This window comes from Zosterops lateralis (assembly GCF_965231275.1).
Source record: "Zosterops lateralis genome assembly, chromosome: 1".
Taxonomy (NCBI): Eukaryota; Metazoa; Chordata; class Aves; order Passeriformes; family Zosteropidae; genus Zosterops; species Zosterops lateralis.
Window position 1 is genome coordinate 52,793,839 of NC_139762.1, and position 19,731 is coordinate 52,813,569.

The 19,731-nt window shown below is 45.3% G+C and overlaps 1 protein-coding gene across 5 annotated transcripts in view; it reads left to right on the forward strand.

The window, feature by feature from the left end:
• TPK1 (thiamin pyrophosphokinase 1) overlaps window positions 1-19,731 on the forward strand; it is a 301,853-nt gene that overhangs the window by 160,178 nt on the left and 121,944 nt on the right. The gene's annotated exons all lie outside the window — the stretch shown is intronic.

The following is a 19,731-nucleotide window of genomic DNA, read 5'->3' on the forward strand; positions in this document are numbered from 1 at the left end:
TCTGCAATGTGTAGTAAAATAGGGCATTGTCTCCATAAGTCGTGTGTGGATGTCTACTAATTAGATACGAGATGAAAGGTATTGGGTAAGTTTTTGCATGTATAAGGGAAAACTGTTAAGTGTCTGAATGTGCTGCAATCTGTTGGCATTTTAGAATATGATCTGCAGCTTGAAAAGCAAAGCCTCTTAAAAAATAACTTTGTGGTTCAATTCAGGCACAGGATTGCCATTCCATTATGTAAGGGAAAGCACAATGAATTCCTGCAAAAAGGAAAGCATCTCTAATGCCTTTTGTCAGTAGAGAAAGGCTGCTTTCTATATAGCAGGTATTGCTTGTGTATTTGCTTTACCTTTATATTTTATATGGAGGGTAGGGATTTTAAAGCATGAGTTTGAAGGAAGATTAGGAAAGATATAGCATGTAACTGAGCATCGTGTGGACTGGGGAGATATGTAATGCTTATGTGCAAAGATTGATATGGCTGAATAAAAGACTTTTTAGTAAATATCAGGAAAAATACATAGAGAGATCAGTTGTGGTGTGGTAATTTTGGAATTTTTTTCTGTAAAGAAGTAAAATTTTTGAGGCTTTGAAAAATCTTTTAATTAAACTGAAGACAACACTTGAGAAAGAACAGAGAAAAACTCTTTAGAGGTATGGACAGGATAACTTAAAGGTTAGCTTAATCTCCATATTTTATCATCTGATTAGTGAATCTATATTGCCTTCTCACAGCAAATCCAGCCCTGGAGAATGTCAGGAGGAATTTTCCTGGCAACTGTCCTCATACCTTCAGAAGTGTCTGACAAATCTTTAACTGAATGGGTTAAAAGCAGTCACTAGTGTTCATCTTTGTTTAAAACTGCTGTGCATGGAGAAGTTTTTGAGTGGTAGAATAAGGGATGGCATTGGTGTGCTCATAGGGCTGTTCTGTACTTGCTCAGTGCAGATATAACCTGCCTTGCAGTGAATTAGGTCAACCTTCTAGCTCTGAAGCAGCTAGTTGGCCTCCCAGAAGCAGTGGCAGTATTTAGACCTGTTTAGACTGTGAGACCCACCAGAAAAGACAAGAGGCTTTCAGATACAGCCTAGGCTGAGCTCTGTTACCCACTAAAGCTCGATTAGGTCCACTACAGTTTCCAGTCCCAGCACTGGCTCTGGTAGCAACATAACCATTGTCCTCAAGCCCCAGTTAGTAAAGTGCCAAGTACTCTGAACACTTCGGAATTTGGGGGACTGTATCTTCATGTCTTGTTATCTCTGTCTGGATCTGCTTCAAACTTACCATTCAGGCAAAATTTAGTGAAAATAATGGGGTTGGAGGACTTCATTGAGCTAAAACAAGAATGTAAAATTGCTCCTTCAAAATGTGCACATGTAGCCTTGCCGAGCTTCTGATGAATCTTCTCACAGCTTTTTGAAGCTGTAAGATTTTTTTAGGTCTCTGATCAAAATGCTCAAGCAGGTCTTGATTTTTTTTTCTTTTCTTTCTAACAGCAGTAGTTTAAAATAGAGTATGGGTAGAATGAAGGAAAGCAGAATAGGAGAAGCTCACAGATCCCTGGAGATCTGATTATGTGTTTGAGTACTGCGTTTTGGAGATTTTTTGTTGTGCCTTACTGTCTTGAGTACTGGTATCAGTGAGTGTTAGATCAGGTTCACTCAGCAATTGTGTTAGCCTGGGTAGCTGATGAGAAGGTCAAAGCACAGCTGGATGCTCTGGAGCCTTATGCTTTGTCTAGGCAGTAGTCAAGGAAATGGCTTGCATCCCTGCATCTTCCAGGTTGTCTGTTAGACCAGTCTGCTCCTGTGTGTGCACCCAGCTCCTTTTGACACTTACATTTCTGTTTTAGCACAATATGACACTCAACTTTTTTGCTGAATTCACTTCCTGCAAACCCATTCCAGCTCTTTGCACAAACAGCAGTGACTTGGATTTTTTTATTATAAATATGCCCTGACAGTTCCATTGCCCTTTGTCAACAGAAGATGCAGGAGGCCAAATCCTGTCCTCAGTCATGTAGGGGAAGATCATGGGATCTGATTTTTCATATAGATTTCAGTTCAGTGTCATTCTCTTTAGGCATACCCTACAGCATTAATAAATATCAGAGCAGGACCCCTGCTTTCTGGAGGTGAACATTCTATTGTTCTGTGATTTATCCCTTTAACATATAGCCTATCCAAGGCTATGTATTATATATATATCACATAGCTATATATCACAGAGCACTTTGATCAGTGCTCACAGAACAGTTAGTGGAGTGGGTTCTGAACAGACACCTGTTAGAAGAAGAAGTTAACTCTATAGTGTCTTTGTAGTGCTTGTACCCATTATGTTGTGTTAGCTTGCTTTTGCCAGGGATCATAAGCTATCTGTAAGAAGAGCTGGAAGTGACGCTTCAAGAATTACTGTTGCTGTGTAGAGCAAAGGAATATCCTACTAGGAGAGATCTAGGGTATACCAATGCAAAATATTGTGTTGCAAAGCTCTGTATTACTTGCAGAGTAATTGCAGTTAATTGGATATACATTATTTATTTTATTGCATGCCATATTTGTCACCTGTTCAAAGCTCAAAGCATATCATGTGTAATGGAAGTATTTTCAGTACAGTAAGCTTGGATTTTCTGATTTCTAATTGAACAGTCCCCTGAGTAGTCGTTCATATTTCATGTGGAAAAGAGAGAAGGGGAGAAGGATATACAGCCCAATTTCAAGGTGTTCTGTTTTTAAACCCACAACCTCTGCTTATCAAAAAGCAGACCTTGAAGATAAAACTGGTGTCCATCTTAGCAAGTAATCAAGTGCTCTCAGATTTAAGGACTGAATGTTTGTTCAGCAATTTCACTTGAGATTTGAAATCCTCCACAAATAGAAAATGCATCAACCGCGTGAATATGATGTGTGACCTATTATTATTCAAGAATTGACCTCAGTTATGTGGAAATATAGCAAATAGCCTACATTTCACTTGGAAATATGTTCATGTTCAGTGGAACGCTTGGTAGTGATGAAGTCAGAACTGCTCTGCTGGGCAGTGCTTTAATTTCCCAACCTTTCCTTACGTCTGTCAAAATGTCAGCATGTCAATTATTTCTGTTCATTTTTTGTAGATAAGTTGGTGATCTTTGATGGAAAAGGATTGTAAAGCTGAATGGTAGTTGCTGCTGCTGTTGTTATTATAGTTATTATTGTTACTTATTTTCATTGCTGTTAGCTTTGCAATATCAGTTGTTAAAATACTGAACAATTTAATTCGATTGTGAGTTTGTGAAAACTATTTTCACTGGTCTACATTAAGATTGGGCATTTGCAAAACCTTTGCAGCCTTTCTAATTCTTGGAGCCACAAAGTTATCTTCAATACAGAAGATATAACTAAATTAATAGCAATGTGCCTTTGAGTTTGGCACTCTTCACAACATCACTGTTTCTGAAGCAAAGCTAGGTATTGCTAGGAACTTTCCTCCAGTTAGTTCCCAAAAGCAACATCTCTTTTTTGTGTTAATTTTCTATCTGTAGTTAACATGGAGTATGTATGGAGAACAACAAATATTTGCTTCATTCTGACTTACTGTTTCTGGTAGCCTATAAATATGTAACCAGGACGTAGACCTGGTGTGGCAGTGTGGGGAGATAACCAATTTTCAGCAATGTAAAGCTCCTGCCTCTCTCAGTCACCAGCACATATTGGAAATATAATCTGCCTGTTGTAGATGATCTGCCTAGAGAAAGCAAGAGAGACTTCCATGAGTTTAAATTAGCCATTCCCTTCATTGAGAAGGAGAAATATGACTGGAAAGAAAAACTGGAGGAAGAGAGGACAGGCATATAATTTAAATTTTGGAACACGGAAGCTGACCTGCATTTTGCTGAGGATTTGTATAGTTTGGCATTCTCCTTTTGATTTATATTAAATGATCCTGAAATGATGGGGTGTTATAGACAATGAATAAACTCTCCCCACAGAAAGTTTGTTCTATTCCTTGTGATATACAGCTCTTACACTGAGACTGAGAGGTTTTAGAAACTGTCAGACAGAACAATAAGAAGGAAAGAGTATTATCTAGTCACATATCTAGCCAAGTTGGAGCTTAAGACACAAATTAAAGCAGGCAGCAATTCATAAGAAAACTAACAAGTGGGAAGTAATCAGTGTCTTTCCTGGAGGATCAGTCTTGAGACTAATTTTGCTGTTTTTATTAATATCCCAATACCGAAAAGAAAAAAGGAGCTACTGAAATGTGCAGTGGTTCGGCTTTCCAATGGGTGCAGCTCCGGCCAGCCCTGCCGCCACTACATCCAGGGGCCACTTTGCCAGAGGCGTGGGCAAACTCGACCAAGGTGCGGATGGTGCGCAGAATAGAAAGGCGGGACTCTCAAGAGGTGCAACAAGGGGATGCGTGTCCCCGAGGCAGCGCTCCGAAGAGAGACGCTGGCCTCAAGATGGCACGGCTTTTTATTGAGTAGGTTCAGGGGTGGGATCGCGTGGGACCAATTAAAACTCTTTGCCAACGTATAATGAGGGATGCAGAACTTTTGAACCAGTAACAGGTAACTTGGGGAGGAGGAATACATGATGAGGGGGTGGGGAAGTTATATAACTTAAAGATTGACAGGTAACCGAAAAGTGGCAAACAACTATTATGGGATGGGGTTACCAGGACAACCAAGATTTTGGCGGGAAGGTTTGGGGGGGGGAAGGAAAGTCTGAGGGAATGAGAGAAGGAGAGGGAAGGAGAGGCCATCTTAAACAATAGGAATAAATACAAAATTATAAAACACAAATTATAAAACCAAACCGGAGCAGTGAAAACCCAATTGGAATTGAATTTAAGCACCACCACATCTCCCCCTTTTTTATTTTTTTTGTGATGGCTTTTGGTAGTGTCTGCTTGGGGGATAGATGTTCTGTTCCGTGAGCCACCTCTCGTCATCAGTCACCGGTGTAAAAGTCCTCTGGGTCAGGGTATTCCTCGTCTTCCCATGGCGAGAGTTGCTGCATCTCGATCTTCTCGACGGGAGGAACACTGGCCCAGACGTTGTTCACGCTGAGTGACGAGGTGGCTGCAGTGATGGTCTTTTGGGTGACTCGTCGGATGATGCCAAATGCAATTCCAATTATAAGTAACAAAAACAAAATTAGGAGTCCAGTTTTGACAGCAGAATTGACCCAGCCTGAGAGTCCCCAGTTCCCAAACAATTGGTCAAACCAGTCTTCCTGGGGCTCTCAGTTGGCGTCCGACTGGGCTTTCCTGTAACTTAAAATATAACAAAATACATTAATCAACAAAAAGCCAGTGAGGAATGGGGAAGGAAGGAGCGGACCTCTCTTCCTCCGGACCAACGGGCTTCCTTTTTCTTCGCCAAGTGACATTTTTCACTTGATTATCTGACTCTTTGGAGGCCCTGGGAATATAAGGTCTCACCCACTTGGCCGGCACCCATTTAAGTCCGGTGGGTGTCGATACGCAGGCGTATCCGCGACCCCAAGTGATTAAATTGTGTGGACCTTCCATTCTCATGGTCTCCGGGTCCTTGACGAGAACTGGCGGCTTGGATTCTAATTTCAAATTTGGGTTCCCTCCAAAGTGCCTAATTATTGGGGGATTCATAAGTTCGAATGAACAATTTAGAAAATTAATTGTGTGCAAGGCCCTGGCTAATCGAATTTGGGGTGACTCCAATTTTAGAATTTGTCCCTGTTGATTGAGGACTCTTTTGATGTTTTGGTGTGTCCTCTCCACAATTGCTTGGCCTGTCGGGGAATAGGGGATGCCAGTCTTGTGTTCTATTCCCCATTGCTGGAGGAAGCTGCAGAACTCCTTGGAAACATAGCTTGGCCCGTTATCCGATTTGATGACCTTAGGGATGCCTAGGAAAGAGAAGGCTTGGAGAAGGTGTTTAACAACATCCCCTGCTTTCTCCCCTGTATGGGCGGATGCATAGACTGCTCCAGAAAAGGTGTCCACAGACACATGGACGTACTTCAGCCTCCCAAACTGAGGGACATGAGTAACGTCCATCTGCCATACCTCGTTGCTGCTCAGCCCTCGGGGGTTTACCCCGGCATGCAAGGTTGGGACTGCATGTCGCTGGCAGCTGGGACATGTCGCCACAATGGCCTTGGCCTGATCTCGGGTTAGTTTGAACCCTCGGACCAGACCTGGCACATTCTGATGGAACAGTTGGTGGCTGAGCTTTGCCTGCTGGAAAACGTCAGGCAGCGGGGCCTTCGCGACAGGGGCAGCAAGAGCATCAGCCCTCCTGTTTCCCTCCGCTATGAACCCTGGCAAATCCGTGTGCGACCTGGTGTGCATCACGTAAAACGGTTGCTCTCGGTGGGAGATCAGCCTTATCAGCTTCGAGAGCAACTTAAACAGAGCAATGTTAGTCACTTCTTGGAGAACTGAGTTCTCCGCTCTGGACACTACACCTGCAACGTAACTCGAATCAGTTACCAAATTAAATGGTTCAGGGAACCTTTCGAAGGCCCTGACGACTGCGGCCAACTCAGCAATCTGAGGGGATCCTTCCACCTCAGCAACATCAGACTCCCACTGCTGAGTCTGAGGATCTTTCCAAGTCACCACTGACTTGTGGGACCCTCCGGACGCGTCTGTGAAAACTGTCAAGGCTTCGAGCGGTCTTTTGCTCTGAACACTCCTTAAATTTAATTTAAATTGAGCATCCGAATTAAAAATTTTGTGGGCAGGTCGATGGATTGAAATTTGTCCAGTGTAACTGTCCAGGGCAAACTGAAGTGCTTCGTTCTCTTGAAGCAAGTGCTCTAACATTGCCTTTGAAATTTGGCCCGAATTCAACCGAATTGGTACGTGAATCACCTCAAAGTCGCAACCAGCCAGTTCCCTAATGCGGATTCTGGCTTTCCGGATGAGTTCAGCCATCAACTCCTGTGGGCGTGTCATCCTCTTGGACCTGTGGTGGCTGAGAAAGACCCATTCTATAATAAGAAGAGGATCTCTCCCGCCTCGGTCCTTCCGGGGTATGCTGGTCACCCCATTGTCCCATTGGAATATCATTCCATGGAGGTGCGGCAGATTCCCTAGAATGACAAATCGGAAAGGCAAATCAGCATGGCATCGATTTGCCTGTCTGGTGGACATCAACTCTTGAACCTTTTCCAGTGCTTTCTGTGCCTCCGGGGTGAGTGACCTAGGGGAACTCAGCCCCTCTCCCCCTTTCAATAAACTGAAAAGAGGTGCTAGGTCCTCGGTAGTGAGACCCAGCCAAGGCCTCACCCAGTTCAAAGCCCCACACAGCTGGTGCACATCCGCTAAGGTCTCAATTTTAGTTCTGATCGCCAATTTTTGCAGAACAATGGTCCGCTTATTAATTTGGAGGCCAAGATATTTCCAGGGTGGCATCTTTTGAATTTTTGCTTCCTGCAACTCGAACCCTGCAGCAACCAGTGCAGCCACTGTCAGGTCAAGCGCATGCGTCAACAGGTCGTCGCTGGGGGCGCACACGAGCACATCATCCTTATAATGCAAGATGATGGCCTGGTGTGCAGCTGCACGCACGGGGGTCAGCAAGGAAGACACGTACCACTGGCAAATGGCAGGACTGCTCTTCACCCCTTGGGGAAGAACCCTCCAGTGATACCTCTTCCTTGGGGCCTCTCGGTTGATGTTAGGAACCGAGAACGCAAACCGCGGAGCATCGTTGGGGTGAAGAGGAATTTGGAAGAAACAATCTTTGATGTCAATCACGGCCAAATTGTAATTTTGGGGCAACATGGCTGGGGAAGGCATCCCTGGTTGGAGAGAGCCCATGTCCTCGATGACCTCGTTAATTTGTCTGAGGTCCTGGAGAAGCCTCCATCGGGTCTTATCCGATTTTTGTATTACGAACACCGGGGTGTTCCAAGGAGAGGTGGTCTCCTCTATGTGACCCTTTCGGAGTTGCTCTTCCACGAGCTCATTCAGCGCCTTTAACTTTTCCTTAGAAAGCGGCCACTGCTCCACCCAAACTGGAGAATCCGTTTTCCAATTCAGTTTTTGGGTGGGGCGCAGTTCAGTGACCGCAGCCTGAAGATTTTGTGGAGGGTCAGGGAATTCAATTGTTGCCCCCCACTGGGCCAGGACATCTCTCCCCCACAGGGGTGCTTTGTAATTCAAAACAAAGGGCTGGATGTTTGCCAATTGCCCATTGGACCCCTTAATTTGCACCATGTGCTTTGATTTTTTTGCCAATTGAAGGCCTCCAACACCCTCAACTTGCTCCACCACTGTCTGCAACGGCCAACGTGACGGCCATAGGTGTTCCGGGATCACCGTTACGTCCGCCCCCGAGTCAAGGAGACCTTTAATGGTGGTGGTCTCCCCGCCCACCCTTAATTTGCACACCTCCTCAGGTCTGTCATGTGTGATGTACACGACTGTGCTTATCTGGGGGTGGCAGGTTTTGCAGTCGCCCTCAGGACACACCCTTTCAGGGAGTGGTGGTATTGCCTGGGCGACTATCTGTCCCTTTGACAGATAAATGGGTGGAGTCGTGCAGCGAAGCCAGAGTTCAAACCACTTGGGATCCGTGGGAGTGGTTTGGGGAACAATCTCGATCTCCGGCGGGGTATGTTTACAATCCCCCACGACTACATATGTTGTGCCAATTTTGTGCCAGGTACCTCTATTTTTAGATACCGCCACGCGGTGCCATTCATCATCACGGATCCACAGGGCATCAGACAACTGAAGATGAAAGGGCACTCCCTCGCTTGTTGTTGTCAAGGACTTTCCTGTGAAAGGAACAGGCACATTCGGGTCAGGATCATCAGGTGAAGGACTCCTCAAAGGGGAGTCTCTTGTCTTGTCCGGTGAATTCCCTCTCAGAGGGCTCCTCTGCTGCCTCTGGGAAGAAAAAGTCAAGTCCGTTAAAATGTCGTGTCCGGTACAACTCAAATCATCATTCCCCATTCCTCCTCCCCCGGCTTGGGCCACCCGATTGGGGTCATCGCACTGGGTGGCTCCGCGCTCCCTTATTCGTTTTTTTGTTGGGAGTGTCCTCCCCTCCCATTTCCTCCTCCTCCCTCTTTGGCTTGTTTAAATTCCTGAAACTCCCGTCTCAGGGGACAAGCCTGCCACCAGTGTCCTTGCTTGCCACATAAGGCGCAAGGCCTGTCAGCTGAATTTCCAGATGGACGCCTCCCTTTTGGTACCACGGCCGCGTTGTCCTGATGGCAGGTTGGGCTCTCTGCGGTTGCTGCATTCACGGTTTTCCATCGCTGTTCCGGCCTTTCAGGTTTTGCTGATGTCATCAGGGGGACTACCTCAGTTACCACCTCGACATAGTCCTGTAATGTCGGCTTGGGAATCCGTGGAAGGGTCAGCATGGCCTGTTTGCAGACTTCGTTGGCGTGCCTGAACGCCAGCAACGTGACCAGCCTCTCCCTTGCCACTTCGTCCTCTTCCTGCTGCTCTATGGCTACCGTTAGCCTTTCCACAAACAGCAGGAAGTTTTCCTGAGGTCCCTGAAAAACATCTGAATAGGATTCCATGGGGCCGGAAGGCCGCATGGTGGAAAATGCTTTCACAGCAACACGAGCAATTCGCTTCAACAACGGCTTTGGGAGGCTTTCAGCTTGCTTCTGCGGCATCTCCCATTCTCCCTCACCCATCACATGTGCCAGTGTTATCATGTTCCCTTCATTGTCCACAGCTGTGTCAGGGTCCTTTGACCATCCTGGGAGAGCGTCCTGCAAGTGCCTTTTCCAGGTTGCAAACCAGAGCTGATACTCAGTTCTGGAATGCAAGCACCTGAAAAGGTACTTGATGTCATGGGGGACAACCTCACTCCCGGTAACTTGGCCATCTAACAAACCAAGGAAGTACGGACTCATGCGGCCGTACTCCTTGAGGGCCTTCATGAGTTCCCTGACAACATTCTGGGACAACTGCTGCCACTTTGCCTCCTCATGCCCTCCCCTACCCCTCCTGTAGGTAACTGGAGCGAGAGAAGGGACATGGGGACCATCACTTCCTGGATCCCACCCCTCCCCCTCCTTGCCCCAAGCGTGGGAACCGGAAGAAGGGGCGTGGGAACCGGGAGGCAGTGGGCGGGACTTGGGCGTCACCAAGGGGAGTGGCCTGCGACGGGAGGGGGGCGTGCCAGGGTCTGGGAAAGACACGCCTTCGGAGGAGTGGTTTTGGGTGGAGACTCGGGAGGAGCGGCAGGTGGGGGGGTCATAGGAAGGGGTTTCAGGACAGGGACAGCCTCGGGGAAGAGTGGAAGGGGACAGAAAAGGGTTGGGGGGGGAAAACTTGGGAGACTGGGAAGGGGAAGGGAACGGGAGCGGGGCCATGGCGGCGGCGGCGGCGAGCGGCGCCCCCGGCAGCGGGCTGGCGGGCAGGGCGGACAAAGAGAACGACCGCGCCATGCGGCCGCCGCCATTCCGAGCCTCTGCCGCGCGAGCGCCGCGTGCCAGCGCCTCTGCCGCATGGCTGCCACGCGCTTCTCCCGCGTGGGCACCGCGTGCGCATTCCACGCGCGCGCAGCGCGCGCTTTCCGCGTGGACGCCGCATGCGCCTGCCGCATGGAAGCCGCATGCGCATTCTGCATCGGCGCCGGGGTCTCCTTCCGCATGGAAGCCGCGTGCGTTTGTCGCATGGGCGGCGCGTGCCCCTGCCTCATGGACACCGCGTGCGTTTGCCGCATGGAAGCCGCATGCCTGTGCCACGCGGTCGCCATGCGGTTCTTCCGCATGGACGCCTGCCACGCGGTCGCCGCGCGGCTCCGCGCCTGCCGCGCGGTCGCCGAGCGGCTTTTCCCCCGCGCCTCCCGCGCGGGCGCCGAGCGGCTCCGCGCCAGCGCCCCCCGCGCCCCCCGCGCGGGCGCCGAGCGGCTCCGTGCGGGCGCTTTGCGTGCATTCTTCTACATTAACACTGAACCGAACTCGGGGTTTGTTTAGGGAGGCTCGGGGAAGGGAAGATTCCTCGGGAGCGTGGCCAGTGCTCCGTTGGACATCCCGGGCAGACTGCCCTGTCTGTCCCAGGCGGGGGGATGGCGTCCTGAGAGCGCCAGGGCTGGCGGGCTGGGTTATGCCCGCTGCACCTCTGAGGATGCCACGGCGGGGTGAGGGGGAGCGGGATATAGAACGGGGGGAAACAGAGCTTTCTCCGGGAGACTGCTCTTTCTGCACTCCTTTCATGTTTATCACGGCAGTTTGAATTTGCCGCGACCAGAACAGGTATTTCGCCGCATTTTTGTCCCCGGACGCAGCTAATTTGGTAAGTTTTAAGATGACGGGGTCCCAATATCGGGGGTTCGTCACAACTTCCGGGTTCGTTTCGGGGAAATGCAGACAGAGCATGCGCACAAAACGCTTCAGTTCTCCTTTAGAAAACTTAACATTATTAAAACTCAGAACACCAACAAAACAACGAAAAACGCCTTTCTCTTCTGCCGAGAGCCTGGCACCCATTCTCCACTTCCAAACCGTTCCGCAAAAAAAAATAAACTAAAAACCGAATCCCAGCACAAAAAACTCCAGTCAGGCAGCTCCCCGCCGCTGCCTCCGCCCCAGAGGTGCCGCGTAAAACAAAAAAGCCCGCTTTAAACCCCGTCTGTGCCCATGCGCAGACAAAAAGCGGGGGGGCTCCGCGCCGGGACCCGCCGGGTTCCGCCGCTTCCGCGGTCCCCGTCCCGACCGGGAATCGAACTCACGTCTCCCGCGCCCGGGCCGGCAAAAAGACGAGCACGGCGCCGCTCCGGTCCCGCGATCCCGCTCCCGGGGCAACCGGCTTCACCGGGAATCGAACCCAGGTCGCGGCGGTCAGAGCGCTGAACCCTAACCACTACACCACGGGCTCTGCCGTGTTGCTCCCGACTCGCGGCTTCCTGATACCTGCCGCGGCGCGCCCCTGTCGCTTCCCCCGATACCCGAGCGAGCTGCTTCCCGCTCAGAGCCGCGAAAACTTAAAACATAAAACAACAAAACGAAATAAAAACAGGAACCGAAAGTAAAACCCGAGAGAGGAAAACAACCCCCCCCCGAGCGCCGCGCGGCTGGATCCCCCCGAGGACAGTCTCTCCTGGGCTGGACCCCCCTTTTTGGGTAGGGTGAGGGCAAGGGGCTCACTCGCTTACCCGTCCCTGGTTCCTGCGTGGGTACAGCGGTTTGGTCTGGGGTAAATCCGCACTGAAGAGGACCCCACTGGGTGCTGTGGAGCTACCCTCTCCTCCCTCCCGGGAGCGCACCTGCCACCAGGAGGCGCGACGACAATGAAAAATCCGTAAAAGGTCCCGACGGACCGGATTCGAGCACGTGGCTCTCAAATTGAGGGCACAGCGTCAGAGCCGTCGCCGTCGAGCTGCCAGTTCTTCGCCCACGCGTGACAGCCCCGCATTGGGCGCCAGCTTGCAGTGGTTCGGCTTTCCAATGGGTGCAGCTCCGGCCAGCCCTGCCGCCACTACATCCAGGGGCCACTTTGCCAGAGGCGTGGGCAAACTCGACCAAGGTGCGGATGGTGCGCAGAATAGAAAGGCGGGACTCTCAAGAGGTGCAACAAGGGGATGCGTGTCCCCGAGGCAGCGCTCCGAAGAGAGACGCTGGCCTCAAGATGGCACGGCTTTTTATTGAGTAGGTTCGTGGGTGGGATCGCGTGGGACCAATTAAAACTCTTTGCCAACGTATAATGAGGGATGCAGAACTTTTGAACCAGTAACAGGTAACTTGGGGAGGAGGAATACATGATGAGGGGGTGGGGAAGTTATATAACTTAAAGATTGACAGGTAACCGAAAAGTGGCAAACAACTATTATGGGATGGGGTTACCAGGACAACCAAGATTTTGGCGGGAAGGTTTGGGGGGGGGAAGGAAAGTCTGAGGGAAGGAGAAAAGGAGAGGGAAGGAGAGGCCATCTTAAACAATAGGAATAAATACAAAATTATAAAACACAAATTATAAAACCAAACCGGAGCAGTGAAAACCCAATTGGAATTGAATTTAAGCACCACCACAGAAATGTACTGATAACACAATTTTTTGGAGATTTTTCCACAAATAGAAGGACATTTCTTCTTTCAATTTGCTGTCTTCAGATAATCAAAATCTTCAAATCCCTTTCTACTCATCTTGTACTCATAGACAGAGTTTTGTAAGAATACCCTTTTTTTTTTCCTTTTTTTTTTTCCCTTAGCACACATTTGGAGCCTGGTTTTAATAAAATCTCTCCAGTAATCAATATTTAAAGTGCAGCTCTACTCTAACAATCCAAATTCTTTTCAGAGCAATTACATATCTTTGAAACTAAGGACATACTGGGAAATACTCGGTGAGGAATGAAAATTCTGTTGCCTAAAGTCTGTTTAAGTGCAAGAGAGGAGGACTAGGTGTACTAGTCATAGATACTTAAATAAGATTAATGATTAGAAACGCCTTGCAGGGAATTTTATGCCATCAAGTTAACATCTCTTTGGCTGTTTTCTATGCATTTTTCACAGTCACAGTGCTCTTGGGTTTCTTGGCTGCTGGCAAAGGAACGTGTTAAGATAGTGTTTAGGTTGTCTAAAATTTGTCAGCCCAGATCTTTAAAAACACTTCAGTACAAGCGTTGCTGTTTTCTCCTTGTTTTTCTTACCTTGAGTTGTTCTTGAGACTTGGCAATTAGTCTGGAAACTGAAGTCGATTCAAATACAGTGTCTGCTTATTAACTTTAGTTCTTTAGGGTGTCTGTCATCCTGTGTGGTAAAAAGCAAGAGTTGTAAACCTAAAGTCCTCTTAATTAACAATAACAAAATAAAATAATAATAATATTAATAATAAAAAATCACAAAAGCCAAAACAAAAACCTGTTTGGTTACAGGTTTTACACCAATTAAATTGATGTGGGAAGTTTGAAACGTAACACAGATGGCCTCTCTCGCTCCCTCCCAGCTCAAATGGTTGAATTGCAAGGAATACTACATTCCCTATTTCTTCAGCTTTGTGGGGCACAAATAGGATTTGTATTAAGGTAGCTTTTCTCTTTCTTGCTTAATTTCAGAAGAGTGTTTGACTCTTACTTGCATTGGTGTGAGTGCCAAAGGTAGTTATAGTATTCGTTTAAGTGTAGTTACCTCATTTTTGAAAATTATCCAGTTCTTTGTCTTGGTTCAGAGTGCATACAAGTCAACAAAAAAGACTGCCAAAAGCACAGCTGGGTAGTGGCTCTTGCTGTCTACAGTAGGTGGCACATGCTTCCCTTTTGTCAGACCCTGGTGCAATTCCAGCACTGATTTCCATTCCAAGAGCTACCTCATATCTTAGTGAGTAAATGCACACAGAGGGGCAATTACTGTTTTCTAGTTATTTTCCAAGAAAAGCAAAGTACTGTAATCAGACCCATCCCTAGGTTAGGATCCAAAGGGCAAATCTTGGTAGACAAAGCTTTTCACAGTGCTGATTACAGAGGGAGACTGACATCAATTAAAACTTCTCTCTCTGAACCTTTATTTTTCAGACAAGGAAGGGCACATAAGGGAAATTTCAGAGAAGATCCAAAAATAGCAGGTGGCTGTCACTGCTGTACTGTGCTCAGTTTTAATCATCAGATTGGAAAAATAACATGTTTGGGTTGCACAGGGATGTGCAAAAGTAGGTCTACTGTTTAAATGCCAGAAATGGGTATCGAGAGATATGGGTTTAATATGAGACTGCAACTCCTGACAGACCTTTCTCACGCAACACACTTTCAGTTATTTAAAAGTTTTAAAAGATGTAAGTGGCCTTCTAATAAAGGTGTTGCAGTGATGTGTATATTAATGCACTTTCTGACCTGTGAGCATTTGCTTGCTTTCATTCACCAAACTTAATACATCAGCAGAATTTGCTCCAGTACCAATAAATACCGGGAATCTTTCCAGCAAGTGGAACATTAACTGTGCTGGGGAGGGGGTTTTGTGTCTGTTTGTGGGGTTTGTTGGTTTGTTTTTTGTTTGGTTTTTTTTGGTTTTTTTTTTTTTTTTTTTTTTTTTGGTTTTTTTTTTTTTTTTTTTTTTTTTTTTTTTGGTTTTTGTTTTTGTTTTTGTTTTTGGTTTTTTTTTATATTTGGGGAGCGGATTACTTCCATTTGTTTTTTTAGATTTAGAAACATTTGGGGTTTTGTTTTTTGGTATCTATTAGTGGCAAAGAAAGTGTTGTTGGCTCTCTTTGGTATTGGTCAGATACCAACTAAACAGACTCATATTTTGTTCATTTTAAATAATTGCTATTTCATGAACAATAGACTTTTCTTTTGAAAGGGGGCAACCTAATTAATGCAGATGAACTCTTTCATTGCTATTATCTCAACATAGAATGCATGGTATAAAAAAAAAAAAAATCCTCCATCAGAAGCCACATGCTGCCTCATTAAAAACAAAACCAGGAAACATTTTATTCACTGTGGAAAAGATCACATCAAAATAGAAATAGGTAAAGGGAGGAGAGATTGCAGCTGTTGCAGTCAGTTTCCACTACTTGAGTTTCACTACTTGAGAGTGCTTTTTTTGTTGTTTTAAATGCTTGTCAAATTTGACAAGTTCATGTAGCTTCCGGGTTGTGGAAGTGTGAGTATGTTTACATATATTTACTGATTTTGTTTCTGCCATCAGGTAGTACTTGTTTAAGAAATCAGGTGATATTATATAAGGTTAGAAGTGATGGTCAAACCTGAACATTCTTGGTTTGCTTTTCAGTAATGGGGCTTTCACCTGAGTGTAAATTTCAGTTATTTGGCTTTCAGAGCATAGGCTTCAACATGAATAATAAATTATTTTAGTAAATCTGAAGGGTAGCCTCACTTAGTGTACAATTGGTTGAGTGAAAACATCATGAACCATAGGACTGAGGGCCAAGCATTCTATACAGTGTTAGGTTTGTACTGATGCCAGGCAGTCAGCCAAATTTGAGTCCAAAAACTAGAAGAAAATTCATTTCACTTTATTAAGTATTTTGGCTATTTAAATATCAAAGATAATTTTCACCAATTGCACATATTTGGTTTGTTCTCCATATCAAAAATAAGAAGACAATTCATACAATTAAACTGAGTTGAAGAGAAGCAGTTCAGCACTTTGTTCAACAGTATTTGAAATCCCCAAAAGGAGTCAGTGAACTGAACTGCTTTGCCTACCTTCCTTGCATCCTGCTCCCCAAATGCAAAAGGTTTCAATTCACTAATTTCCTACTGGTTGTAATTCATAGAGATAAACCAGCCGTGTTAGTTTGGTGCTAATCCTGCTAACTCAGTCTCCAGCAATTTACCACCTATAGGAAATCTATGCAACTTTTATGGCTGTATGTAACTCAAATTAGAGCTGCATGTCTCTCTACAATCCTGTATCTTTAAATGTTTTCAGAAGTGTCCTATGACATTCTAGCCTGCCTCATCTTCATCCCGTGCTAGGCTTGGTTTTGATTCTGATAGAGGTGATGTGGATCAGCTGTGGAATACTGGGCTAACAATCACTGTCTGGGTTTCTGCCATCTCTGCAAACAAATTTTCCCCAACTATGTTTTGTTTTGTTTTGTTTTGTTTTGTTTTGTTTTGTTTTGTTTTGTTTTGTTTTTTCTTTCTGGTACTGATTGAATGCTCTGGCCTCAAAAACCACCCTCCTATTACAGATGAGGTGGTAGAACATAATGTCTGTCATCTGTTGAACTTGTAGGGTGATGTATCCACATGTTTTATTTTCTTTGCTAGGCCTGATCCAAGACCTTCAGTCAGATCCTGCAGTCCATTTCTGTTCATCTTTCTGTATCTAGAGCATTGCAGCAACTTTGCTTCAATTCATGTATGCTTTTTCCTAGAGTTGTTTTTCAGTATCAATTGCATTGAGTCCAATTCAGGATGTAAATGCTTGTCTGCTTCACATTTGTGTATGAAAATGTTGGGGACACCAAAACTTTCAGATGGCTGCAGCCAGCATATGAGGAATGTGAAGGTTGGAGTTATTCTCTGGGTGAGCTAAAGAGGAAAAGGATACCAGAGGGGCAAAATGAAATTCCCTGTGGCCAGAAATTTACTTTAAAAGGAAGAGAGATCTGGGAACTCTCTGCCTCCTTGCTCTTAAATGACCCCTTCAGGTTCTCTGAGGTGGAAATACTGCACGCTGATACAGTACAAGTGAGGGAAATATATTTTAGGGAAGTCTAGAACATATGACGTGAGAAATGGCTGTGAACTGTCTTGTTCAAACCTCCAGAAGCAAAAGTTAGCAGCAGATCATACTGCTGTCTAAAACAGAAAGAGATTCTTCCTTAAGTTGAGATAGGAAAAGAAGCAACAATCACAACTGGCAATACAAGAGATCCCTCTAACTAGGAAAAAGAAATTCACAAGAGTGGTCAAGCACTGGAAGTGGTTTGCCCAGGGAAATGACATCTTCATCCTGGGAGATGTGACTCCCTTTCCAGCTAAACCTGGACTGGAAAGGGCCTTGAGAAACCTGAGCAAATCCAGCGTACTCTTAGCAAGAGATCGGACGAGATGACTTTGAAAAGTCCCTTCCAAATGAAATAGTTCTGAGAATCTATAGCTCTTACTCAGTTGGTCAGTGAAATATTAGGATTAAGTGGGTACATTACTGTTTGTGCAAGCAAAGTCTAGGGGAAGGAGAATGTTTGGAGATAACGTTTAATTTATATAGGTTTCTTAAAATTTATCTGTCAGTGCTGTGATTTTGAAAGGCTCTACAGGCCGTCTCCTTTCTCCTCTTTTTGCTTGAGAATGTGTGCCATTAACACTATACATAAGCACATCTGTTTGAGATTGATAGCTCAAAATTGAGCCTCTCTGCTCAGGAATTGTTAGAGGACTGAACTGAATGTCACTGGTGCACCCACTGAGCACAGCCAAATACAGGCTTCAAAAGACAGCCTCAAATGGTTTGCTGTAGAAAGACCTGAGAGATAGAGTACACATTAGGATATTTTATGTATTCTATTCTAATTATGTTCTCATACTCAGGAATATTACAGAAACAAAAAGACATTACGTTCTCTTAATAAAAGATTAAGAAGAACATGGAAGATTTGGCAACTACACGCTGCTTTCTGCAAACACAATATCCTGTGATATGAAACATTGCTAAAAATGGAGAAATGCCGGGATTGTTCAGATTGACATTTCAGTGCCTGTCTGAATTCAGTGTCTGTCTGAAATATAAGGTTCAATAATCCTATTATGTGTGTCTGACACACTCCTCCTTCTTTAGCAAAGTGCCTCCCATAGCTGCTATAATAAGACAGAACAGCAAAAGCCTTATACTCTGTGCCTCATCCTATCATTCACCAAAGCTATATTGTCATCAGATGCAATCTATTGTTTTCTTTCCTGCTGTGTGCTATTGATTTTTCTAACCTTTCCTAATGTTAAATTTGTTTGGCTTTTTAACTTTCTTACCAAAGGTTAATGTTATTAAGTTGAGCAGGTATCTATAAAACTACAAGTGTTATTGCCTATCTTGCCATTGTTACACTGTCCTTTCATTAAAGTCTGACTGCATTGGATAGCTCTGTCTTGAAGATTTTTGTCATTCCAGAATAATGTGGTGAAGGTTGAAAGGAACTGCATTAGAATTGTCATCCAGTTCTGTGGCATGAAATACTGGACTTGATATGTCAGGAGCAACAGATTTATCTGAGGCTCTTATACCATCAATGAACATGAACTGCACAGACATTAATTTCAGTAAGACTGTAAAGAGGATGCAGGAGGATTCCAGTTCTGCTGCTTGTCCGCTCCCCCAGTTCAGTCTGACCATGCCAGTCTCTTTGACGTTGTGGCAAAAGGAGCAGTACTAAAATCTCTGCCAGTTCTACAACTGGTTATCTGTTTTATGTGGAAAGAGAATGAGAAATCACAGTTTAATTTGAAGAAAGTGATGGCTTTAATGGTAGCACTCTATCAGCATTTTTTGATACAATGACCTACAGCAGTACTTGTGTAAAGCATTAAAGTTTACAGTGGTGAGTAAACAATTCCAGGCACTTATAAGCCTCAGTACCCTCTCACTGTAATCACAGGTACAGTACCTGCCTTTAATAAACTGTACATTTGATACCCCATTCGCATATTTACATTGCATTCGAGTGATATGTGTTTGAGGCCTTTTATTGTGAATATGCACAGTAGACAGTAGCAGGGCTGAACATAGGTTGTCTATGCATGCTGCATCACAGCTTTCTCCTGGAGCTGAATGACCGTCAGTGCCCTCCAGTCACCATGCTAATGCTATTTTGCCTTGGTAGTACCCTGCAGTTCCTCTGGAATATTTTTTTTGTCAGAGAACATCCTGAGAAGCTAGGCAAGAATTAAACTCAAGAGAAATATTTCTAGTAGTAGCATAAAATAATAAATTATAGTTTAAGTTGTTGTAGACCATCATTATTAAAAAAAAAAAAAAATAAAAAAAATTAAAAAAAAAAAAAAAAAAAAAAAAAAAAAAAAAAAAACCATAAAAACCCTAACACCTTGATATTCCCTGTGTGGAAAGTAGAAGTGCAACCTTCTGCTGACAAACTTGCCTGTTCAAGATCAGGCTTGTTAATGACATAAGGAAGGAGTATTTTGAAATGCTGAGGGAGAGTGAGGGTTAAAGTTTTCATTCATAAATTGGTATCTATGGACTGCTTACTTCTGCCAATGCTGTGAAGCCAAGGAATGGCCCTGGTAAAAGATAAAAGGCTTGACTTCTCTACGGCTAATTTAAGAGCTGGCAACTGAGGTTGTGTCTTCTCCCATACT